The sequence below is a fragment of the Thalassophryne amazonica genome, chromosome 7 (genome assembly GCF_902500255.1).
Source record: "Thalassophryne amazonica chromosome 7, fThaAma1.1, whole genome shotgun sequence".
NCBI lineage: Eukaryota > Metazoa > Chordata > Actinopteri > Batrachoidiformes > Batrachoididae > Thalassophryne > Thalassophryne amazonica.
The window spans coordinates 87,955-115,125 of NC_047109.1; the positions used below are offsets into that span (position 1 = coordinate 87,955).

A 27,171-nucleotide genomic window follows, 5' to 3' on the forward strand; every position below is an offset into this window, starting at 1 on the left:
CATAGAATGTGAATTCTGCATGAGGGAAGAGAGGACAGTCCCCAACGCCACAACATGCAGCATAGCTGTTCATATAGCGAAGGTCAGGACATAACAAAAAGACAGTACAGCTGTGCGTGTTTTTATCTGGATGTCAGAGCACCCAGCAAATTCTCTTGGTGAGAAGGTGCCACAGAGAAAGAAGGCCGTTTGCTGTCCTCACTGTTGCAGCCACACTGAACGCCAGCACAGTCAGAAGACACTGTCAGCACATGAACACAGTGAGGAAGTATGATGTCATGGTCCCAGAGCAAGCTGGATTCTGTCCACATTAGTGTACAGAAGAGAGAGAATAATACCCCACCTCTTGTCAAAAGATTGATGGATGACGTCACAGCCAATCAGAATCGATTATGTCACTAAGCCCCGCCCCTAACCCCTCCCCAAATCTTGCCCCCTATAACGTGTCACAGCCAATCAGCGTGAGCCCTCCCCTAACCCCTCCTCTAATCCCACCCCTATGACGTCACAGCCAATCAGCGTGAGCCTGCCTCCGGAGTCCCGCCCATCCATAATTAGTTCACACACAGGTGTCATATCAGCCTAATTTGCATTGAATGCTAGTCTGAGCATGGATGGGCATGTCTGCCCAATTTGCATCGACTGGGGTTCACCCCTTCCATGAGTCTAACGCTATAATATTATATATAAAATAAAGATTTATAAAATGTAATTATTTAATTCATTAAACAATTGTTTAGTCTGGGAGCCCTGTGGGATTAACCCTTTAAAAAACGGTTCTGACAGAAACGCTCATGGCAGGTGATGTGTGCGCGCGCATGTGCACGTGTGTGTGTGTGTCCCTTTAAAGCTGGTGCTGAGGTGGAATATCTCGCTTTTCAAACCGTGATGGCCCAACGTGTTTTAACTTCGCGCTGCATAGCCGAAACTCCGGTAAATATTACAACGGTCTCTAACGATGGGGCAGCGCCTAAGAAGGTAAAATTATACATAAATTGTGTAAAACCGCCTCTACCGCTCGACCACCTGGCTGGGGTAGTGAATTTTGAGTCAGGAGCATGTCTGAGGTAGCTTTTTGAAGCGTATAAAGCAACGCTGATGAGAGGGGATGTTTGATCCTCAAGACAATACGTGCTGAGAACAAAAAACATTTTCAGATTACAAGAACCGGTTACGCCAGCTCTCTGTATAAAGTAACCTTTGAATAAGTGCAAAAACCATCTAGAATGAATAAATGTTTTAGCTCCCTGTAAGAGGGTGAGGGACATATCTTCATTTAGCCTGAGAACAGGGTCGAAGCAGTCGCTTTGAGAGAGCTCCACACATCCGCGTTAAAAGGGGTATTTTCAAAGTCTGGTTATATTTGCGGGTCGATACTCTCAAAATGATAATCATCTCTTCCAACTAGAAATTGAAGCTTCAAGGGTGAGCGGATTCTGCGGCGAGTATATTTTGTAGATTGATTTGCAGCTTGTTTAATAATAATTATTTTGTCTTACCTAATTATTATTTATGTGTTATAAATTTGTTTATAATCGTTATTACAACCTGTGTAAAATTATATATATATATATATATATATATATATTTTATATATAGTCTAGCCTGATTATTTTATTTATGTTATTATGTGATGTTATGTTTATTAATTTATGTTATTACAGATTATTTAAAAGCGAGTTGTGTAAATAAAATCGTATATCTGCTCTGTGTTTAGAGAAATCTGCGCGGACATTACAAACCCGTTTCGGACGTGCGCCAGCCGGAGAGGTAATTATCTCAGATTATTTATTTGTGCATGTATTTATTTTTTAGCGTTTGAGGAGCGCATATAATTCTCTCTCTCTCTGTCTTCACTTTTAGAATTCAAGCCTGAAGAAGAGGTGTTAGGCAAATTACCCTCCGTTCATAAAAACTTTCTTTCTAATGAAAAGTGAACTTGTGTAATAATTATTTTCTATCATACCTAATGATTATTTTACTTCTCGGTACTGATTCAGCAACCCCGAACGACGTTCCTGAACATCTTAGAGCTGGTAAGCAATAATATTTATTGTTTAAGTCTGTATAAGGTTACATACCCTATACTTATAAAAATTCACATACATGTCTGTTACAGAACCAGTGCAGACCTCCCCTTCAGTCAAACCTTCAGGGGTGCAGGCTGTCGTTGACGCCCGAGGATAGATCCCTACCTGCGTTCTTTGGTGAGTATTTGCAAAAGCGTTCTGTAGACACAACATGTAATTAAGCGATAATTTATTCATAACACGTAAAATCTGTACATTTCAGCCAGGAGACGTCGAGCAGCTCCCGGAGAAGGAGGAGACCTGTTGACCGGCGCCCAAACAACCTCCAGATCCAGACCTGCATCATTCAATTAGTCGACCTCGTTTAGCACATTCATCACAGCTGAACTGGTATTAACTCACATACAGAGGGATACTGATTTTTCATCGTTTTTCCAATATGTCAGAGGACAGTCAAGATAGGTCACCCGAATCAGGAGTGAACCCTTATCTCACTGCCTTAATTTCAGAAATAAATAATGCTTTAAATGATACGTGTCAGCCTGGAGATGACCGACATGAGTCACCAGAGAGAACACCCCCGCACCGTATTAATCAGGCTGAATTCCAAAACCGTATACATTTGACCCCTTTAACAGAAGCGCTAAATGGTTTAGCCCGGCCCGTCGAAACTGGCTTGGACGACGAAATACCAGGAGCCTCCTCACCAACCCCCCTTCCAATCAGCACGGTTTCCTCCTCGAGGGGAGAAGACGAGAGACCGGGAACGTCATCACTTCTGCACAGTGAATTAGAATCACACAGTCAGAGCAGGGATCGCACGGGAGGGGCACCTGTCATGAGTGGGGCAGGGAGAAATCTTGTTACAACAACTAGAAACAGGTTTAATAATGTGGAAATCCGGCAAATGTTACATTTCCCTGCAACAGGTGATACCCCAGACTTTGCTCAGTTTTACAATGGTGTCATGACCACCTTTCAAAGCTCTGTTGAAAGAGCACTATCATATGCCAGGGAAGGTGACATTGTACAGGCAGAAATTAGAGGTGAAAGTCTCCACAATCAGGGAGCTCTTATCAGGACATGCGACGCTGATGGTGATTTGGCTGGGTTCCAAAATCTTCTCGAGCGCCTTGTTCAATCATACGCGAATGTGTTATCTGACAGCTCGCTCGAATTGGTTGTTCAAGTCGTGCACAATCCCACTGGTGGGGGTTATAAGCGTAAAATAACCAGCCTTCTCGATGATGAGCTGATAGTGAAAAAGGCCCGGTGTCTCAACATTGTGTGTAATATTAATAATCAGCTATGTTTTGCAATAAATCTCATCCAATTAAAGCGACATCTCACTACCCAGGAAGCCACCACCAGGGCGTACGAGTTACAAAGTTCCGTTGGATTATCGACGAGCACACCTGTATCATTTGACCACCTTGGAAAATTTGAATCGGCTCTCGATTGCAAAATTGTGGTGTTTTTTAGAGCTGACGGGGAAAGAATACTATCCAAATTCCAGACAGCGCAGATTAATCACTCCCCTGAAAAAACAGCATTTCTATTTCTTTTCAGAAACCATTATTATGCTATCATGAACGTAAAACAGTTCCTGGGGTGAAATATTTCTGTGATTTTTGCTTTACCGGATATGAGTGTCAGCGCGGGCACTCCTGCTCACGGCGCTGCGGTGTATGCGAGACCCCCGACTGTGGAGACGATGATAAACACCATATTTCCTGCGCTGATTGTGACAAGAACTGTCGGTCTGAGCTATGCTATGTCAGGCATAAAGAACCGAGGTTGGGACCTGTCGCAGGTAAATCTGTAAGCCTGTGTGATTGCAGGAAAATATGTCTTAAATGCAGAAGAGAGTATTATGTACCCTTCTCTAAAAAAAGCAGCCCTCACGTCTGTAAGTACTCGTCCTGTCCAATATTCGGTGAAAAGCTTGAGGAGACAGACGAGCTCCACTTGTGTTATATGACACCAATCAAACCAGCAGAGTCTTATTCTGACAAATACATGTTTTATGACTTTGAAACATTTATGAATGATGTCGGAGAACACATCCCGTTTTATGTCAGCACCCAGACGATGACTGGCCACATCTGGAAAGCATGGGGGACTGATTGTGTTGCTGAATTTTTCAAACATTTTAGAGCAAAGAAATTCGAGGATCACATCTTCATAGTGCACTATTCTAAAGGATTCAACGGTTATCTCCTTCTGCAATATGTAATCAGTCAGGGTATCACTCCTGAACTGATTATTTCTTTTCAGCTGATTGTTTCTTTTCAGCACTGTAGCTGGGCTGACAAAGAGTCAGAGCTCTATTGAGCTGAGTATTCCATTAACTTTAACTAGTAATGACTTCATGACTTTCTTTGCTAACAAAATTTTAACTATTAGAGAAAAAATTACTCATAACAATCCCAAAGACGTATCGTTATCTTTGGCTGCTTTCAGTGATGCCGGTATTTGGTTAGACTCTTTCTCTCCGATTGTTCTGTCTGAGTTATTTTCATTAGTTACTTCATCCAAACCATCAACATGTTTATTAGACCCCATTCCTACCAGGCTGCTCAAGGAAGCCCTACCATTATTTAATGCTTCGATCTTAAATATGATCAATCTATCTTTGTTAGTTGGCTATGTACCACAGGCTTTTAAGGTGGCAGTAATTAAACCATTACTTAAAAAGCCATCACTTGACCCAGCTATCTTAGCTAATTATAGGCCAATCTCCAACCTTCCTTTTCTCTCAAAAATTCTTGAAAGGGTAGTTGTAAAACAGCTAACTGATCATCTGCAGAGGAATGGTCTATTTGAAGAGTTTCAGTCAGGTTTTAGAATTCATCATAGTACAGAAACAGCATTAGTGAAGGTTACAAATGATCTTCTTATGGCCTCGGACAGTGGACTCATCTCTGTGCTTGTTCTGTTAGACCTCAGTGCTGCTTTTGATACTGTTGACCATAAAATTTTATTACAGAGATTAGAGCATGCCATAGGTATTAAAGGCACTGCGCTGCGGTGGTTTGAATCATATTTGTCTAATAGATTACAATTTGTTCATGTAAATGGGGAATCTTCTTCACAGACTAAAGTTAATTATGGAGTTCCACAAGGTTCTGTGCTAGGACCAATTTTATTCACTTTATACATGCTTCCCTTAGGCAGTATTATTAGACGGTATTGCTTAAATTTTCATTGTTACGCAGATGATACCCAGCTTTATCTATCCATGAAGCCAGAGGACACACACCAATTAGCTAAACTGCAGGATTGTCTTACAGACATAAAGACATGGATGACCTCTAATTTCCTGCTTTTAAACTCAGATAAAACTGAAGTTATTGTACTTGGCCCCACAAATCTTAGAAACATGGTGTCTAACCAGTTCCTTACTCTGGATGGCATTACCCTGACCTCTAGTAATACTGTGAGAAATCTTGGAGTCATTTTTGATCAGGATATGTCATTCAAAGCGCATATTAAACAAATATGTAGGACTGCTTTTTTGCATTTACGCAATATCTCTAAAATCAGAAAGGTCTTGTCTCAGAGTGATGCTGAAAAACTAATTCATGCATTTATTTCCTCTAGGCTGGACTATTGTAATTCATTATTATCAGGTTGTCCTAAAAGTTCCCTAAAAAGCCTTCAGTTAATTCAAAATGCTGCAGCTAGAGTACTGATGGGGACTAGAAGGAGAGAGCATATCTCACCCATATTGGCCTCTCTTCATTGGCTTCCTGTTAATTCTAGAATAGAATTTAAAATTCTTCTTATAAGGTTTTGAATAATCAGGTCCCATCTTATCTTAGGGACCTCGTAGTACCATATCACCCCAATAGAGCGCTTCGCTCTCAGACTGCAGGCTTACTTGTAGTTCCTAGGGTTTGTAAGAGTAGAATGGGAGGCAGAGCCTTCAGCTTTCAGGCTCCTCTCCTGTGGAACCAGCTCCCAATTCAGATCAGGGAGACAGACACCCTCTCTACTTTTAAGATTAGGCTTAAAACTTTCCTTTTTGCTAAAGCTTATAGTTAGGGCTGGATCAGGTGACCCTGAACCATCCCTTAGTTATGCTGCTATAGACGTAGACTGCTGGGGGGTTCCCATGATGCACTGTTTCTTTCTCTTTTTGCTCTGTATGCACCACTCTGCATTTAATCATTAGTGATCGATCTCTGCTCCCCTCCACAGCATGTCTTTTTCCTGGTTCTCTCCCTCAGCCCCAACCAGTCCCAGCAGAAGACTGCCCCTCCGTGAGCCTGGTTCTGCTGGAGGTTTCTTCCTGTTAAAAGGGAGTTTTTCCTTCCCACTGTAGCCAAGTGCTTGCTCACAGGGGGTCGTTTTGACCGTTGGGGTTTTACATAATTATTGTATGGCCTTGCCTTACAATATAAAGCGCCTTGGGGCAACTGTTTGTTGTGATTTGGCGCTATATAAAAAAATTGATTGATTGATTGATTGATTATGACAGGGAGTAAAGTTCTGCAAATGTCAGATCGGGCGTTCAGGCAGAAGTACATTGATTCGCTGTCATTTTTAACCATGCGCCTCGCTCAAATGCCGAAAGCTATGGGTATCGAAGTGCAGACGGGTATGCGGAAAGGTTACTTTCCGTACCTGTTCAGCTCAGCAAAAAATTTGGATTATATCGGTCCATATCTTGATCCCGCTGCATATGGCGTGGCAAAAATGTCTGAGACAGAAAAACAGGAATTTGATGCGTGGTACAAAACCAAACAGAACTCCGTTTTCGATTTTAAAGTGGAGGTGATGATGTACCGCGATGACAGTAGAATTCTCGCAGCAGCATGCACTAAATTTATGAAGGAATTTGTCAGCAAAACACTCATGGACCCTTTTAGCTGCACTACAATTGCCTCAGCCTGTATGAAAGTTTTTAAAATGAACTTTCTTCCACCTAATACATTGGCCTTACCGTCAGCCGACAATTACCGTAGCAGTAACAGTAACAGTATAAAAGAGTTTCAGACGGTTCGATTCAATGGTTAGAATGGGAAATGGAGAACCGAAATATTACAATCGCTCACGCACTGAACCAGGGTGAGAAAAAGCTGGGGGCGTATACCGTTGATGGGTATATGGAGGTTAACGGGGTGAAAAATGCCTGGGAATTCCTTGGCTGCTTTTATCACGGTTGTCCAATCTGTTTTCTGGCCCATGAAAAAAATCCTCTTCTGAACACCACATTCGGTCAGCTGTACGCGGTGTGTCAGATGAACTTAGCAGCTTTGCGAGCGACGGAGGGTGTCAGTCTTACCATTATCTGTGATCATGAATGAAATAACATCAAAAAAAATAATCAGACAATCCAACAATTTCTCCAGCAGTACCGAGCCCCGAAACCGCTCGAACCAAGAGATGCTTTGTACGGGGGACGGAGAGCCCCTGCACATCTGCGGTACACGTCAGGTCAGGGTGAACAGATTCATTATGTTGATGTGACGTTGTTGTACCCTTACGTTAACATAAATTTCACATACCCCACAGGACATCCGAAAATCATTATCAGGGATTTCCAAGACCCTCGTTCATATTTCGGTCTCATCAAAGCTAGCGTCTACCCGCCACACGGGTTACATTTCCCCATTCTTCCTTACCAGACGCCTCAGGGAAAGCTAGTCTTTCCTCTTTGTTGCCTGTGTGCTGATCTCAACAACCAAGATAAATCATGCACACACAGCGATCAGGAAAGAGCTTTGAATGGGACGTGGCCGACCCCTGAATTTCACAAAGCTTTGGATAAAGGTTACATTGTGGCAGAGATTAACAAGGTCTGGCATTTCGAAATTAAAAGCGATATTTGTGGGGTACATAAACACGTTTGTAAAACATAAACAGGAGGCGTCTGGATATCCACCAGAATCTGATAAAGACACAGAGCAGGGAGAAATATGTCGAGAACTACTGGGTCAATCAAAAAATCAGTTTGGACCCGGGGAAAATTTCCCTCAACCCTGCAATAAGACAAATGGCGAAATTATGTCTGAATTCTTTCTGGGGGAAATTCGCTCAGAGGAATAATCTCACGCAAACCAAACTCGTCAGGAAGGCTGAGGAATTTTTCAGGTTTCTATTCTCCGACCAGTATGACATCACCTATTTTTCATTTCTGAATAATGATGCGGCTATGGTCCAATGGCGGTATGGGTGACAATACATAGCTTGTCCGGGTAAAGCAGATAATATATTTATTGCTGCATTTACCACATCATATGCGCGCTTGCCTCTGTATGGATTTATGGAAAAGGTGGCGACCCCAGAGAGGATCCTGCGATACAGATAGCCTGATCTACGTCTGTAGGGATGGTGAAACCCCGTTACCCACTGGTAATTTTCTCGGGCAGTTAACAGTTGAGTTGAGTGGGGACACTATTGTTGAATTTGCGGCGGCGGGACCAAAACGTTAAGCGTATAAAAACCTTGAATGGAAAAACTGTTATGCACGTGAAAGGGATCACACAAACTCGTGCTAGCTGTCAAAAAATAAACTTTGACAGCATCAAAGACTTGATCGAGGGTTACGTAAAAAATCCTGCCAATGGGTCCATGATCAAAGCGCCACAGCAATGTCATAAAAACGGCTACAAGCTGACAAACGCGTCATTCCAGGAAACCTTCCGAGTCGTGTATGACAAACAACGTCTTTTGCCAAACGGTCTGACTGAACCCTTTGGATATTGAAAAGCATGTCTGATTTTGGAGAGCCTATCCTGTTTGACCCGAGATTGCAGACACCTTTCTCATGCCTCGTAATAGGACCAAGTGGATCAGGAACAACTGTTTTTGTTAAATCATTATTGGAGAACTGTGATCATGTAAGGAAAGATGTGCCGGAAAATATTGTATGGATTTACACCTCATTCCAACCCATGTACTATGAACTGAGGGCAAAGAATAAAAACATTAAATTTGTGCGAGGTCTGCCTGATTCTTTTGAAGACGAAAGCCTGTTTCCTTCTGGTAAGTCTCACCTGATAATACTGGACGATCTCATTTTTCAGGCAGCTGATGACCCCGGAGTTGTGAGAGTATTTACACAGTACAGACACCATAGGAATATGTCAATTTTAATAACTCAGAATGTGTTTCATCAGGGGAAATACAGCAGAACAATCAGTCTCAACACAAGCTATATGGTGCTCTTTAAAACCCACGTGATAAGCTGCAGATGAATATTTTAGCTCAACAAATGTTCCCCTCAAAAAAACAATATTTTTGGACAGCTTAGAAGATGCAACCAGCGAACCATACGGATATTTATTCCTGGACTGTACACAAAACTGCCCAGATCGGTTTAGACTGAGAACGGGGTTGTTGCAAAATCAGTGGCCGGCTGTATATATTGCAAAATCCAGCAGGAGACCATGAGCTCACTTTTAAAAAGGAACGCCGACATTCTTAAAACTCTAATCAAAGCCAGCCCACATCAGCGTCAAGACATTTTGAGAACGGCAGCTCCCGACCATCTGCGTGCCTTATCTGAGATTGCTCTGAATATTTTAAAGGGTAATATCGTCCTGAACAGGAGACAATTCAGCACCCTGAAAAGTAGGAGGAAAGCTTTACGGCTTTTGGCGGCTAAAAAGACCAGCTTAAAGAGTAAACGCAAGAGTCTTATACAGACTGGAGGATTCCTGTTGCCACTACTGGCTGCTGCACTGCCGATTATTACTCAACTCATACGAGGATAAATGACGTCAAAATTGACTCAGAAGATGTTTCTGTTAACGCCCCAGCAACTTGAACAGATGACCTCAAATATGCAACGGTTGAATCCTGGTGGTACAGACATCAAACAGTCCACTGAAAATGATTTGGATTTATAAATTAATTTCTAGGTTAATTTGGCAGGGGAAGAGGCCAAGATTGAGGTTGAAGACTCTTCAATTGGCTAAGGAAAAGGGAGGCCTTGCCATGCCATGCTTTAAGGCTTACTATATGTAGCAGCACAATTTAAAACCCTGGTGTGTTGGTGCAATATTGATTATGAGGCCAGATGGAAAGAAATAGAAGCTAAAATTTCTGAAGATGGTCCAATTCAAGCCAGTTTAGGAGACAGAAGACTTATTAAAAGACAGATTCAACAAGGAAATCAATGGATTAAATTGCCATTAAAATTCTGGTTAAATTTTATTAAAAGAAACAAATTTTTTGATCAGGTGAGAATATTACGTTGGGCTTCCAATGACCCACATTTCGCACCAAATGGAATGGATAAGACGTACGGATCCTGGACAAGGAAGGGCCTAACTTCATACTGTACCTATTTTTCCAAGGAAACTGAGGGACTTCCAATCACTAAAAAGACAATTCCAGCTCAATAACAAGGATTTTTACAGATTTTTATAAATCCGCCATTATATCACAAGCTTTATACCAAAGAATAGCAATGTATTTGAGATGCCAATATTGAGGATTTTTATTAAGGCCAACCAGGGTGATTCTGGTCTAAAATTGATTTCAAGATTATACAAGGATTTCCAGGATATTAAAAATGTAAACACAGAATATATTAAACAAAAGTGGGAAATGGAAATAAATACCAAAATGACAACCGAACTTTGGTTGAAATACACTGCATTCCAATAGAGAAATTCCAATTCAGTCTCCTTGAGATACTTTGGTTGGAAATGCCTTAGTAGATACTTTATTACACCAGTACAAAGCTCACACTACTCAGGTCTTTCCATTTGTTGGAGGAAATGTGGGGCTCAGGTAGCGAATCATTTACATTTGTTTTGGTCATGTCCCTTAATACAACATTTTTGGATAAATATTCAATCTGAAGTATGCATAATGCTAAATGTACCATCACCCTTAAACTGCAACAAGATGCTATTTGGTCTTTTGCAGTCTGTGGACATAAATAAAGAGACAAAGTGTCTATTTGGAATTTTTAGTCTGGCAGCTTGGAAATTGATTACCAAAAACTGGCTAAAAACAAACTCTCCAACCCTGAATGATTGGCACAACATTGTCTATTCTATATACATAATAGAAAAAAATCACTATGTCTAACAGACTTCGAAATGACAAATTTGAAAAAAATATGGGCAAAATGGAAAGCATATGTAAGGATAAGAAAGCCATAATTTGTATGATTCGTTAATATTTGTATATGGAATACTGTTATGGTCAAAACTGTACACCCTCAGTTAATGTTCGTGTTTTCTGTTGACATGCAAAAGAAAATTCTTTAAAAATAAAATGAAAAGAAAATGATTTGGATTTTAAAATGAGGGCAGTTATAGCCGAGGATGGACAGAGTCCTTAAGAGAAAATAAAAAAATATGAGGCTCACCTGCAGCGTTATTTAATGCTTATCAGGCAGGGGGAGAATGAAAAGTGGGCACGTGTTTCACCCTCTGAAAAGGAGTCCGTTATTACAACGAAAGAGGAGGAGTTCACGAGTTGAGAATAACACTGAGTGGATTGTTAATCAATGACATTAGTGATCATCTACCAGTTTTCATCGTTTATAATAGAAACCATCGGCGGAATCAGCCAGAGGAGAAAATAAAATACAGGCGAGTGCGGACAGAGGAAAACATGAACACACTAAAGAAGGATTTACAGGAGCAAAACTGGGAAAAGGTATACAGTGAAAGTGATGTTGATAGTGCATATGAAACTTTTTTACAAATATTTACATCATTATATGATAAAAATTGTCCAATTAAACAAGACTACAGAAAACAAAAAATCCAAGCTCGACCATGAATGACGAAAGGGTTACGAAATGCATGTAATAAGAAAAATACACTGTATAGAGAATTCATAAAACTAAAGACTAAAGAGGCAGAAAATAGATATAAGAAATACAAAAATAGATTAACTAATACTATACGGGTATGCAGGAAGGAATATTATAGTAACATATTATATAATAACAAAAACAATATTAAAGGAATATGGGATATATTAAATAGCATTATCAAAAATGGTAATAAAAAACAGAGTTACCCTCAGTATTTCATTGATAATAATGTCAAGAAGGAAAATAAGGATGAGGTAGTCAACGGTTTTAATATTTTTTTGTAAATATTGGACCAAGCTTGGCAGAAAAAATTCCCAATTCCCAACCTGAGGATTGGGATAATAATCTCATAGAAAGAAATCCCTGTTCAATGTTCCTCACAGCAGTGGATGGAAAAGAAATTATAGACATTGTGAATAATTGTAAATATAAAACATCTACCGATTTAAATGAAATTGATATGGTGGTGGTAAAAACAGGTCATTGAATGGATTGAAGAACCATTAACATACATCTGTAACTTATCATTTCAAACCGGTAAGTTCCCAATCAAATGAAAATAGCTAAGGTTGTGCCGCTGTATAAGACTGGGGATAGACACCACTTCACAAATTATAGACCTGTTTCTTTGCTTCCACAATTTTCCAAATTATTAGAAAAGTTATTCAATAATAGATTAGACAAATTCATAAATAAACATAAATTACTTACTGATAGTCAATATGGATTCAGAGCACATAGTTCAACATCACTTGCATTAATAGAATCAGTTGAGGAGATTACAAACGCCATAGACCACAAATTACATTCAGTTGGAATATTTATAGACCTTAAAAAGGCTTTTGATACAATCAATCATGACATATTAATCAGTAAACTTGAACAATATGGGATTAGGGGGTTGGTGTTGCACTGGGTGAGAAGCTGCTTAAGTAACAGAAAACAGTTTGTGAAGTTGGGGGAATATACATCATCATGCTTGGACAATGCTTGTGGCGTCCCACAGGGGTCAGTATTGGGTCCTAAACTGTTTCTAATTTATATAAATGATATTGTCAATGTTTCCAAAATATTAAAATTAGTATTATTTGCAGATGACACAAGCATTTTTTGTTCAGGGGGGGATTTGCAGGAGTTACTGAGGAGGATCAGTATAGAAATGGGAAAATTGAAAATATGGTTTGACAGAAACAAATCATCATTAAACTTAAGTAAAACAAAATACATGTTATTTGGCTATTGTAATACAGACATACAGGTTCAGTTACAAGTCGAGGGGGTAGATATTGAAAGGGTACATGAAAATAAGTTTCTGGGGGTGATAATAGATAAGATAAACTGGAAGACTCATATAAAACATATACAAAGTAAACTGTCAAGAAGCATTTCAGTTCTAAACAAAGCGAAACATTCTGGACCACAACTCACTCCGCATTCTTTACTGCTCACTGGTTTTACCATATTTACAGTACTGTGTAGAGGTATGGGGTAATACTTATAAAGGTACAACACAATCACTATCAGTAATGCAGAAAAGAGCTATAAGAATTATTCATAATACTGGCTATAGAGATCATACAAATCCACTATTTTTACAATCCAAATTCTTAAAATTCACAGACTTGGTTCATTTTCAAACAGTACAAATCGTGTATAAAGCAATAAACAATTTACTTCCAGCAAATATTAAAAATATTTTTTTTAACAGATCAGGGGATTGCAGTCTGAGGGGGAAATTTAATTTAAAGCATCAGTGGGCACGAACAACATTAAAAGGTTTCTGTATTTCTGTCTGTGGGGTGAGGATGTGGAACAGATTGGGAGTGGGGCTCAAGCAATGTCCAAGCATGAACCAGTTCAAACAGCGGTACAAAAATATGTTTTTTTCTAGGTATAGGGAGGAGGAAGGGTAATGAGGGTTAGGGTGTTTTTGTTTTTTTGCTTCGGCTTGTAAATATATAGTATTTTGTATGTAAGTAGGTATGTGTAGGTGTATATTTATGTTTGTGTATATATATATATATATATATATATATATATATATATATGTGTGTGTATGTATGTTGATATATATATATATATTGATATCGGTTTAGGTGTGTAGGAATCTATGTGTATATGTGGCAAAGGGTATTACTGGTTGTGGGGAAGAAGGGGTAGAGATAAATAAGCTGATGCTTCACCCTACCCCTTTTCGGACATGTTGGGTACACAGTAGGAACTTTTTGTTGTTGTCTTTACTGATCTATCTTGTAATTGTTGTTGTATCAAATGTTCGAAATAAACAGTTTTCATTCATTCATTCAAAGGTGATGGAGAACCTGCCCTTGGGAGACCGAAAGAATGCAGAGTATATTATGAGGAAGATTTCCACAGGTAATGCTACTTGGACCACATCGGGTGAATTTATTTATAACGGGCGGACAGTTAAGGGTTCCCATGCAATCGAGCTCATGAAATATCTCAGCTGTTCCTACAAAAAAATCCAACCCTCCAACAGGCTGGGGGCGTTTTCTTACTGTTTTGAATGAATATAATATTCCTGTGACCTGCATTTCAAACCATGCAGCCCGCAAAGAACTGCAGAAATTTAAAAAAAGCCAAAGTACGAGGGTAGGCTGAAAAGTTCTAAGGCTCACTATAATGCAGTTAATGCATTACTCCTTCATGGGGAGCCTTAGAACTTTTCAGCCTACCCTCGTATATCGCCGGATGAGTCACCAGTTGCAACCAAATCCCCCAGCAAGAGGAAAAGAAAGGTGAAGCCAATCATTTGGGAAGAATTTCCCACGTAAACATTGCTTTCTGAGGCTAACCGGATCAGCAACATGGTCAGAGATACCCAGGCATCAGAGCCGGTGACACTTCCAGCATGAAAGAAGATCACAGTTTTCAAATAAAAGAAGCAGACCTTGTTATTGTACTAATCATTTATTTAATATATAATTTGTTTTTATACAGCATGTTTATCACCACAATAAAAATCTTTACAAAAGTAACAGTCTACAGCAATTTCATTCAGTGTAAATTGTAACAGGTTTTAAACGCATGAAAACAATGTGAACACTGGTTACACAAGCTCTTACAGCCTGTTCTGGTACATTGCTGATATTCCTTCACAAATTCAAAAACCATATTGTCGTTCTTAACAGTGTTGCGGGTGTACGAGGTCTGTTAGAAAAGTATCGGAGCTTTTTTATTTTTTGCACCTCCGTGTTGGAAGTCTCACGGGACATGCCCAGCTCTTCCACCATTCGGAAGATTCAGACGGCTTTGGGTGGCTTTTCAGTCGAGTATCTGACAAATTGTCGAAGAGCTGAGCATGTCACAACATGTCCTGTGAGACCAACACGGAGGTGCTTTCGATTCCCGCCATTAGCGGCTCCGTGGCGAATTCCTCCGCTCCCGTTTTCATGACAAAATCTCCTTTAACAGTGGAATGTGCTATGTCCACCTTTTCTGCCATTTCTCTGGTAGTCAGATGACGTCCTGGATCAACACACAGCATTCAGTTTGGAAATGATCTGGTCGTTTCAGCCTGTCGATCGCAGCTCGGAGCGCGGCGCGCCCTCCAACAATGTGCGCCGTCTTTATACCGGCAGTACCACTCCTTAATCTGTGTGATGCCCATAAAATTGTCCCTGAAAACCATCTGAATTTTCCAAATGGTGTCCACCTGGCTGTCACAGTTTCTGGAAAAATTTGATGCAGCGCTGCTCCAGCCGTTCAGACATTTTCCTCACAATGAAAATCCGACGAGGGGGGAGGACCAGTGCGCACTCAAAGCATGCTCATAGGCGAATGACGCAACCGACAGGCGTGAAAAAACTCATGCATGCACACGAAGGATCAAGCTTGGCTGATGCAAATCCATAAGGTTATTGCAAAAAATAAAAAGGTCCGATACTTTTCTAACAGACCTCGTATAAAGACAGTACATCTTTGTAGGACAGCCCGCAGGCTCTTTTAGATAAATAAAAGACAGTGTTGCACGCACACGTCTGACATTTCATGTTGTAGCTGTCTATTATGATAGAAAATCTTTGTAATCCCACGTTGAATTTCCAAATACTGTAGGACACCTTTGGGGTACAGGTTGAAGTCCGGGCTAAATCTGAAGGAATCAAAAAACGTAGCTCCACCATCTTTTTCAACAGTGATTGTCAGCCAGTGTTTACCCGGTAAATGCCTCGGGTGGGTATTTACTATGAAAAAAGCAGGCGGTTTCGCTTTGATGCTTTCTAATTCATTACAGGCCCACACTGCTCTGAAAATGTTTCCTGCTAAATACCTCATCACGGCCTCCGACTCGAGGGTGTTCATGATCAAGTAAAAATCGACCAACACTTGTCGTTTGGAGTTCATTTCCAGAATGGAGTCATAGCACGCGTAGACTACTACCGTTATCGTATGCGGGGTCGCCACTCTAAAACGCATTTCAAGCCTTAGACTGCCCGTAGAAACTGGTGACAATGCCCCCGTATCCTCCTCCAGACTCAGGTTAAAGGTGTACAAGGCGTAGCCCAACGGGAAATCGTCACGTGTTATACAGAGAGGAAGATCCTTCAAATGTCTCCCTGTGGCTGTGTACGAATTATAAAACTCTGACAGAGATCCCATTGTTAAATTGCAGTTGGAAGGGTTTAGAAGGCACCTGTCTCCCATTTTGGCTAAGAGCCAGATATTCCACATCATAGTTTCGTAAGTTAAACGGGGATAAATCCCTTTTTCCGCTGAAAGCATTGTGGTTCACCATACCCAGGACGACGTATTTCGGCATGAACCCCAGAAACAGATTTTCCTGATTGCAAATTCTGGAATTGTGAGGGATAACATAGGTTTTCACATTAATCCGAGATAACGGATACAGGGCGTTCCCCTTCAACAACGCCGCATTGTGGCCGAGACGAACTGGTGGGGAGACAGACTTTTTTAAACAAAAAGAGACACTCCCAGGATGTTTAACTTAAAAGTGCTGTTATCAGCACACATCAGGCTGAAAGCGTCACCTGCACGAATCAGCTTAACTTTAAAGTCAACATTATTTAACAACGACCTCTCGCAGAAAACGATGTCAACCACACGGTCTCACTACATCGGACGCGATATTTTTGGCTGCGTTTTGTCTTTTGATATTTTAACCTTCTGCAATTCTGGTTCATAAAATGAACCTTCAATGATCTCGCCGTCGTAGTCCGTTAATTTATACACAGGTGGGAAACGTGGAATACATTCTGACACTGAACATTTCATCTGTAAAACTCTGATATATTTTTTTTTTAATCAAAAACTCCCCTGAGCTTGGAGATCCTGACTATATCACCAACCTTATATTTAAATTTCATAGGACTTGTGCGTAGGGGAAAAGTCCCATACAAATTTTTAAACACTTGATCAACATTTTGAGCATTAACCTCATTCGGACTCGATGCTTTATGATAAGATGCATTAAAGGTTTTAAGCAGATCCTGCAGCACGTCGATGTAACGATGTGTATTGTTTGCAGTGAAAAACCTCCACATCTTGGTTTTTAGTTTCCGATTAAAGTGTTCAATGACTGAGGCCTTCAGATCGCTGGCAGTTGAAAAATGTTTTATGCTGTTCGTGAGGGCTGAAAAAACCTTGTTGAAAAATTCTTTCCCAGCATCAGTCTGCAACTTCATTGGGACTCCGCTTTCTTGTAAAACGGTGGCGAAAGCGTTTGCGACCTCACGACCTGTTTTCGTTTTGAGAAGCCTGGCATATGTTTTTTTGAAAATATGTCTGACTGTTAAAGTAGACCTGCATTGAAATAAATGTGGTCAGATCTCAGAAAGAAATAGCTGGTATGTATTTATAAGACCCTTATGAATGCAGTAAAATAAATCTGAAAGCCCAAATTTGTAATTCAGCGGAGAAATCCTCGTTTAAAAGTGACAAATTTGCAGCTAAAAATTAGCCCTCCGTGAAAACAGTTTGTACATCCGGGTCATTTCCATGACGTCGGGGAGAAGACGACACGCTTGTGCCTTCAGTCCGATTAAAAAAAAAAAAAAAAAAAAAGCCTTCAGTCCGATCCCGCATTGAAATTGATTTTATCTGTTAGTAATGTTACTGTTATACACATCCGGATTTCAACATCCAAAAGTAAGCTGCAATGAATGCGAGATACAGCTCTGCATGCTCAGATCAGCAGCGATACCGACAGTGGGCGACGTTCTTCTCCGTTCTTCTCTGTTTTGTTGCGGAGCGGCCAGTAACACCTGTTGCCCGCAAGGACAGACTTCTTGTGGCAAAATCCGCAGCGCCGCACGGTCTCGGTAATCGGAGCCGCAGAGCTCCGTGGCCGCTGAGAGAGGTTTATATCTTTTTAATGACTTGAATTCTTTGCAGGTCCCGCATCCGTACCCCGCAACGGTAACACCGGAGGCTAAAGACAGTACATTTTCAATGCGACACCACTCAATCAAATGGGCGTATGGAAAAGTCCCCAAAAATCATTTTCAAGCAAAAATAAAAGAAATGTATACTCACCAAACGTACCGCAAGATAGCGGAGGTCGGTCTTGAAGTCCTGAGCGATTTCTCTCACCAGGCGCTGGAAGGGCAGCTTGCGGATCAGCAGCTCGGTGCTCGAGGACCACAATGTAAATAAGCATCTGTATTGGAAGTGTTCTTGTGTAATTCTCTGCGGTATTTTTATGTATTGTTATATAATTTTATCGCCGAATAAAATAAAATTCATTTATTTCAATGCAGGCCTACTTTAAGAGATATTTACAGTCGTCGTTATGAGCTGATAAAGCCTGCATATCGCACAGATCAGCCTGGAATTGTTTCATAGGGGCTGTAACAAACACCCTATTTCTGATCAAATTCATCCTTGCGGGTTTATGTAAAGTGTAAGCATCTTCCCAAGAAATACTCCACATCTTTCCTGGAGGGTTTAACCCCTGATTTGGCTTTGATAGCCTTCTGTAAGCGTTCCACACGGCCGAAGCTTCCGGGATTTGAAGGGTTATAATACATATTTCTCATCAATCTTTCTTCAGCCATCATGTAAGGGATCAAGTATGTGAATGACGAATAAACAGGCAATCCTGGTTTATATATATATCATTTTATTATAAACACACGCAACTCAAAAAACAAGAGAAATTATTGTTTTACACAGGCAACTTAAAAACAGAAAATATTTGTTTAACACATTTTTTATCATTCATTTAAAAAGAAAAAAAAACAGAAAAAGAAGTTACTATTTAATCATCTGCAGGGTTCGGTGTACAACATTCCCGCCATTATTCAGACAAATTGCTGTATTAAGTTTCTGTAGGACGGTCAGGACTTCAGATCTCTCCAGGAGTTGTTGTCTTACACTGTGACAAAGAATGTCCACGATAAATGCGTACAGTGTAAAGAGGTGGTAGGGATTAAATCGAGGAAAATTGTCAGTAACCATAACGGAAATCCTGCGTAAGACAATGTAGGCAGAGTTATCCGCTATTTACGAAACGGTTCTTAGCACGTTTTCCTCCCAAAACTCTGGACCGGCCTGATTTTTAACAGAGTCCAGCAGCCTTTCCAATACAGAAGACATTGTAATATTGTTCAGCCTGCGTGTGACAGCCTGATTTAAAAGATGCGACAGTTCACGAATGACATAACGATCCCTTACACCTGGACACAGATTAATCAAATAATTTCCCATGATAAATTGAACGTTGACACAGATATATATAGATATATTAAAACAAGAAGCTCTGCAGGTGACAATCAGATCAGGCCGTGCCAGACATCCTCCAGTTCACGAATGTGAGTGGGATTTTCATGATCCAAACAGCTGGATATCTGCTTCAACACTCCACCAAAATTATCACAGTGTTTCAGCTCGTTCAAGATGTTTTCAGCCACACCCTGGACTCTTGCCGGTGAGGGAAATATGTAATGGCTCGCCAGCAATTTGAGCAGTGCAGGATTAAACCGCTCCATCCAGAGGCTTTTTAATCACACGATGGAAATTGATTGGGTCAAAATTCAGATACCTCTTCCAGGCATTCGTGCTGCGTCTGACTCGGATGGTCAACCTGACAGCCCTAACAGAGTTCCTTTCTACAATTCGCAATCACTCCAGCCAGCAGACGGATGACGGCCAGTTTCGTTGTTTTCAAAAATTCGTTGGAGAGAAGTCCGTCCGGCTGGTCACCGATGACTGGTGTGAAGCACGTCTCGCCACACAGCGCTTCTTCTATCAGGTGGGGTGGGAGGGATGTTTCACCCCAGACCTCTGCCGGAGCCGTAGGTTGACCCCTGACGTAAACACTGGGGGGTAACCCTGGTCCGTCGTCTAAAATTACAGATGGTGACCAAGGGTACACCCCCTGGGTTTCTTTGCCCCACATCACCGATGCTTGAGCCGAGGAAAGCTCGCGGTAACACGGCCAGGATTCTGGCGGTGAGGTGAAGAGGTCCTGCGAGCAGCCTTCTTCCTTGTAGCCGGTGTAATGACCCTCACGATCGACGTCCTCCTCTGGCGGGGGTGAAGCTGGAGGAATGTGAGCTGATGTGAAAGCTTGAATCATGATGTCGGTTGTCGAATGGTAGCACATCCTGCCCCGCTGATGAATATATATAGTAGGGCGGGGTGGGAGTGGCCAGATTCCCCTTAACAAAAGAAAGGGGTCAGGTTTCTTCTGACTCCGATAATGTCTTTATATTCCAGCCAGTGCCTAAAAAGCCATCTGATTCTGTCCCCATATGCCGAAAAGATTTTTTCCCACGTCTGTACCCGGGGCTTCTACGACGGCCCGCTGATTACCGTGGGTGCGTTCCAAGGTCATCCTGGCCGTAGTGGGTATCCCAGCAGGATATCTATTGAAGGTCACTTTATACAGAGAGCTGGTGTAACCGGTCCATGTAATCTGAAAATGTTTTTTGTTCTCAGCACGGATTGTCTGAGGATCCGCTAAAACATCCCCTCTCAAATAAGCAGTGACAGCGGTAGACTTAACGCCCCAGTCATATGTGCACAAAGTCACTTTCGGGGTGTGGGGCTCGATCGAGGGTAACGTGTAAAAACTCAGGGTTGCTTTATACGCTTCGAAAATCTACCCCAGACAGGCTCCTGACTCAAAATTCACTACCCCAGCCAGGTGGTCGAGCGGTAGAGGCGGTTTTACACGATTTATATATAATTTTACCTTCTTAGGCGCTGCCCCATCGTTAGAGACCGTTGTAATATTTACCGGCGTTTCGGCTACGCAGCGCGAAGTTAAAACACGTCGCGCCATCACGGTTTGAAAAGCGAGATATTCCATCTCAGCACCAGCTTTAAAGGGAGACGCATGCACACACACACGCGTGCACATGCGCGTGCACACCTGCAATAAGCGTTTCTGTCAGAACCGTTTTTTAAAGGGTTAATCCCACAGGGCTCCCAGACTAAATTGTTTAATGAATTAAATAATTAAACTTTATAAATAATTAAATAATTACATTTTATAAATCTTTATTTTATATATAATATTATAGCGTCAGAGACTCATGGAAGGGGTGAACACCAGTCGATGCAAATTGGGCAGACATGCCCATCCATGCTCAGACTAGCATTCAATGCAAATTAGGCTGATATGACACCTGTGTGTGAACTAATTATGGATGGGCGGGACTCCGGAGGCAGGCTCACGCTGATTGGCTGTGACACGTCATAGGTGTGGGATTAGGGGAGGGGTTAGGGGAGGGCTCACGCTGATTGGCTGCTACACGTCATGGGGTGGGATTAGGGAGTGTGAGGGGCGGGGCTTAGTGACAGTCGATTCTGATTGGCTGTGACACGTCGTAGGGGTGGGATTAGGGGAGAGGTTAGGGGTGGGGCTTAGTGATGTCGTCGATTCTGATTGGCTCCGACGTCATCCATCAAACCTTTGACAAGAGCTGGGGTATTATTCTCTCTTACAGACCTCAGCCCCGCGTGCACATATGCCTTGAAACCATGACCATCATTCTGCTGAATGCAGTTCTCTGTGTTCCCAGTGGAAATGTGACATCTGTCCATCAGTGCCCCAAATCCACAGAAGGCCAACGGAATTATGTGATTTTTCCAGACAAAGAACATTTAAATACGTAACTAATCCATTTGCGCTATCCATCACAATGTGACATCACCATTACAGTGTTTTAGACAAATATGTTTCACTTTTAGAAGGCTGAGATTGTTCTGAACATTTTGATGTAAACACATGGGCATTATATTAAAAGAAAGCACTGATACCATAAACAGGAAATTACTGACACTATTGTACAATTGAGAAAATGCCCTCAGACCACAGACAGCTAATGGATGCGAGATAAAATGTCCACAATTGCAGACAGCTATGGTTTTTATTATTTAACCAGTATTTTACCAGGTTAGTCCCATTGAGATCGAGATCTCTTTTACAAGGGAGACTTGGACAATTTTTACGTTTCCAATTCACCTAACATGCATATCTTTAGATGTGAGAGTAAACCGGAGCACCGGGAGGAAACCAACGCAAACACGGAGACAACATACAAACACCACACAGAAAGGCCACAGGTGGGGATCGATCCTATGACCTTCTTGCTGTGAGGCAACAGTGCTAACCACGAATCCACCGTGCTGCCAAAAGGTTAAGAGTTATGTACTTAGTCTGCCTCCTGAACACTGGACGATACAGTGTGCTTGTCGCTTCACCCAGCTAAGAAGCTCATAACCACAGGGAGAAACATGAAGTGCATTATGTGGGGAAATTCTGCTCAAAATACACAACAAAAAGGGAAACTACAACCAAAATTAAAACGGCATTCTGTCAAAGGGAATATGCCTTAAGTGCAGTCACTTGTAGCTAGAATACAGAAAGTTATTCTGCTTTATTATTTCCTTGCTCTTGAACAATACACAAACGCAGCACTTGATGAAGCAGTTCTTACGAGTACATAAGTAGTGCAGCCAGGACCAATGCTTCATCCAAAGCTTTCTCAAGCTCTTCAGCATCAGTGGTCTAAGGAAGACAGAAATTTTAAATACTGTGACAGCCCACTGCTGCATCCAGCGTCCCTCAGCTGTGCTGACCTAGAAGCAGACCGTCAGGAACTCATCAGCAGGACGTCATAACCTCGCAGCATACTTTGGACAGCTTGTCTGTCAGATTCATATTTACTCACAAACATGGACCTGCCATTTATGATCTTAAGCTTTCACAGTCATACACACACTGTTACCAAAACAGTATCTTTAGACCCGTGCACAGGAGCACATGTGAGAATACTGTACATGTGTGAACAGTGACATGCCAGAGCTCATCACTTCAAACCTGATTAGTTAATTAGCACTGATTCCTTGTTAACATCAATATAACAAACTGAGATTTGGCATCACTAGGCAGACATTTTAAAGCACTGTCGCCAAATATCGCTTGTATACTGCACTCTATGCTGTAGTTTAGGGCTGCAGCTGTCGATTATTTTAGTAATCGAGCATTCTATCAATTATTCTGGCGATTAATCAAGTAATCGGATAAAAAGTACTTTTGCTTTTTTAAACATCATCAATAGTCCAGGACTCTCCTGACGCAACGGCACAATGTCACTGAGCCAAAGTCTTGACATTTTGCTGAAATGGTGATGGGATGTGGTTGTTTTTTTTTTCCACAACTTGTAAAATTTAACCATTTTCAGTTTTTTTAAAAATTATGATTATTATTTTTAAAGGCTGGTGGACTGGGTCCCTACGTGATTTTTTTTATCCCTCTTTCTCTGCGATTCAGCAGATGCATTTCAGCTGGAGGCTGAACATGCAGGCCTTGCAGTCACTGTTTTTTTTTTTAAGTTACCATGTTCGTGAACCATTGTGTGTTGTCCAAAAAAAAAAAAAAAGCAAAGATTACAAAGCGAAACACTCAGTGCGAGTCTGAACAAAACAGACAGCAGCGACTTGGACTGTGGGTACCCGACCGTTGGGTCAAGTCACTCACGCGTCGAGCAGACTGTGTGTGTTTGTTAAAAACAGACAAACACACTGCTTCACTTTAAATGTGCAGTAAGTCTATTTCAGATGATCAGTGTGGACCCTCTTTCTCTTAAAAGGCTTTATTTTACTCTGTGTTGCATTGGAAAGTGGTCACTTTAAGGGCTAAATTATCAGCCGTTACACGGCCTGAGTACATGCTCTAGTCTTCGGTTGTTCTGGGGATGTTATAGCGCCACACACAGGTGTCAAACACCTGTGTTTACTCTTTGAATGAACGAATTAATTTATTTAATTGGCACACAAATCAACAACAACAACAAAAAACAACAGTATATCCATGTGGCCGAAAGGCCAGGTGGCCTCCAATTTATGCCTGGTTAACATGGCAAGATAATTATACCGATATTATTGGACCCGATCTTCCCCTTCCGACAGTCTTAAAGATGCCCCGACTATCATGATGGCTCTAAAGATAATCTTATCAGATATTCCTGTCGTGCGCGGTGTGTTAAGAGCGCTCTAGTCTGTTCGGAAGGACGCCAGAGCTGCTCCGATCACAAAGCATGGATATTCTACATGTTGAATTGTCCTGGCCCAATATCCCAGGGTATGGGGTGTGCCCCGACCACAAACGAGCACGCAGCCTGCTGAATGTGATGGGTAGCCAATCAGAAAGCAAAGTGACGGGTGCACGGAGTGGAATCCAAAATCAAAATGACTAATGGCGAACCACAAAGTCTGGTGGTCGCGCTGTCTCCACAAACTATCTCCGTTGCTTCTTCCTCGTCCACCTGTTTCTTTACTCTCAAGTCACATTTAAACTCTAGAGGTTTTGTGAGATTTCCTGTCTGACCTGGGAATGTTTGTATGTGAAATACGTTCATGTGTGGTGTGTTGTCTTTACCGTGTGGCTGCACAACACACACTATAAGGCAAAAATCTAGATCTAGGATTTTCTTAACTCCATGTGTGTGGTCTGTCAGGTGAACTGTGTGAACTAGACATTAGCTGTAAAAAGATCTCAAGGATAATCAGTGGAAACAGGATGGAACTGAGCTCAATTTTGATCTTCATGGCAAAGGCTGTGAACACTTATGTGCATGTGATTTGTGTTTTTTGGGGTTTTTTTTTTTATAAATTTGCAAAAATCGAAAAAAAAAAACCCTTCACATTTTCATTATGGGGTATTGTGTGTAGAATTTCGAGGGAAAAAATAAATTTAATCCATTTTGGGGAAAAAAGCTGTAACAAAACAAAAATTTGGAAAAAGTGAAGCGCTGTGAATACTTTCTGGATGCACACTATGTTGTGTGATGTGAAAGTTTAAAACATTTTACATCACTTTGATAAGCAGCTGCAACAAAGAATAATCCAAACAGTACCTGCTCTTGTTCTTCATACTACATACTACCGCATACTACAGAACATTACAATGAGGAACAAAAGTTAGGCACCTTAAACAAAACAGCTCGACTTTGTAACCCAGCATCAAATACAGCTTCAAATCTGCTTATATTAAATCTAGTCAAGCAATCTGAGTCCATACAGGATGTTCCTCACCATTATACAGGAAAAAAAAAAATATAGAATTCTGTAATATTTTTTAAATTTTCCCTTTCCATTTAATTGATACCACAAGTATGCCTGCAGCAACTACAGCAACATCTTGTAGTATCTTTGTTAATTCAGCTGTTCTGTTATACAAATAAGACATACCATAGTTGAATCATCTGCATACATCACAAATTCAATAAAGTTGACAAATATTTGTAAAGATGAACCAGAGAAGTGGACCCAGGCAACCCCCCTATGGTACACCACAATTTGTGTTGCAATCCTCAGAGAAACACACATTATAATAAACTGTTTTGTTTGATGTCAGACAAATAACTTTCCATAAGAAAAACATGTGGACCAAAATGGCTATGAATCTGTCCATTTTTTCCAAATGTTCTTCACACAAGTTAAAGTCTTGGAAGAAATTATTTATAATCAGGTATGGAATGACTGTTGGCTGGACTAAAATATACCCTTTAATGACCGACCCTCCATGTTTCAGGAGGAGATTATGTGGTTTACACAACAAAATCACATTCCAGACAAGGTCCAGAACAAGGTCTAAACCAGGGTTTGATGTTTGTATGCATTTTGTGTGGCTAGTTTGATTTCACATTGCAGTGTTGCGGCCCTGTAGGCTGTGCTCTCTAGTTAGAAGCTACACATTGAGTAGGACGCCTGGACCGATCATATCAGCCTGAAACAACACTGGACCGGCTGGACCCCGGAAAGGTTCAACATGTTCCCGGAGAGAACCCGCAAGACAGAGAGGAAGCGACGACAGCACTGCAAAAGACGCAAGAAATGTGGCAAACAAGCCGGCATCAGAGCTAGGCTAACCGAGAATCCACATAAACCAGCAGTTCCAAGCATTTTTCTCACTAGCATCTGCTCCCTGGTTAACAAGATGGACAACATTAAATTAAGTAACAGAGACCTGGCTGCATGAGAACATCTCGGACCTAGCTGGGGAGCTAGCAGACCGCACAATCTTCCAGGCAGACCACATATCGGACTCGTGTAAGACTAGAGGGGGACGTGTGCATCTATATTAACTGAGAGACCCTGCTGTCCAGACCTGTAAATTTTACGGTTAAAATTCAGACCTTTTTATCTGCTCAGGGAAATCACTCGAGTGTTTGTTGCTGCTGTGTGTATCCACTCGTGGGCTAATGCTAATGTCGCTATGAGCTGGCTGCACGACAGCATCAGCAAGCAGCAGAACAAACACCCAGAGGACTTCTTCATCGTGGCTGGAGACTTTAACCACACCGCCTTAAAGACTGTGCTCCCTAGATTTTACAAGAATGCGGTCATTAAAACAAGGAAGGGCAGAACACCAGGTCAAGTCTAAACCAGCATTACGACAGCTCCCCCAATGCCCGCCCCTACCCTCAGACCATCTTTCCTTGTTCCTGCCACCAGTTTACCAGCCCCACATTTGCAAGTCCAAGTCACAGTATAACCCCCAGTGCAGTGCTAGACTGAGGAGACCATAAAATCCTTGCAGGACTGTTTTGAGGACACCTTATGGGAGCTCTTTGAGGACCCACACATTGAGCTCCACATGTCCTCTGTGCTGTCATACATCAGTTTCTGCATGGACAATGTAGCAACAAGGAAACGGGTGAAAATATTCGCCAACCAAAACCCCGGTTTAATACCAATATCAGAGACGTTTGGGATGCCGTTTGTTGATTTTAGCTCAGCATTTAACTCCATCAGCTCCAACCGACTGATCAATAAACTGCAGACACTGCAACTTGGAACCCCCCCCCTCTGTCTGTGGATCAAGGACTTCCTGACTACCAGACCCCAGCATGACAGAAT

At 41.4% G+C, this 27,171-nt stretch overlaps 1 long non-coding RNA gene across 1 annotated transcript; it reads right to left on the bottom strand.

Moving 5' to 3' along the window:
- Positions 1 to 9,232: 9,232 nt before the first annotated feature.
- On the bottom strand, positions 9,233 to 26,947 carry LOC117513534. Its single transcript, XR_004561625.1, has 3 exons — positions 26,855 to 26,947; positions 18,080 to 18,082; positions 9,233 to 9,244 (listed from the first exon to the last, which is right to left on the bottom strand). It is a non-coding gene; the product is annotated as an uncharacterized LOC117513534 (long non-coding RNA).
- Positions 26,948 to 27,171: the final 224 nt, after the last annotated feature.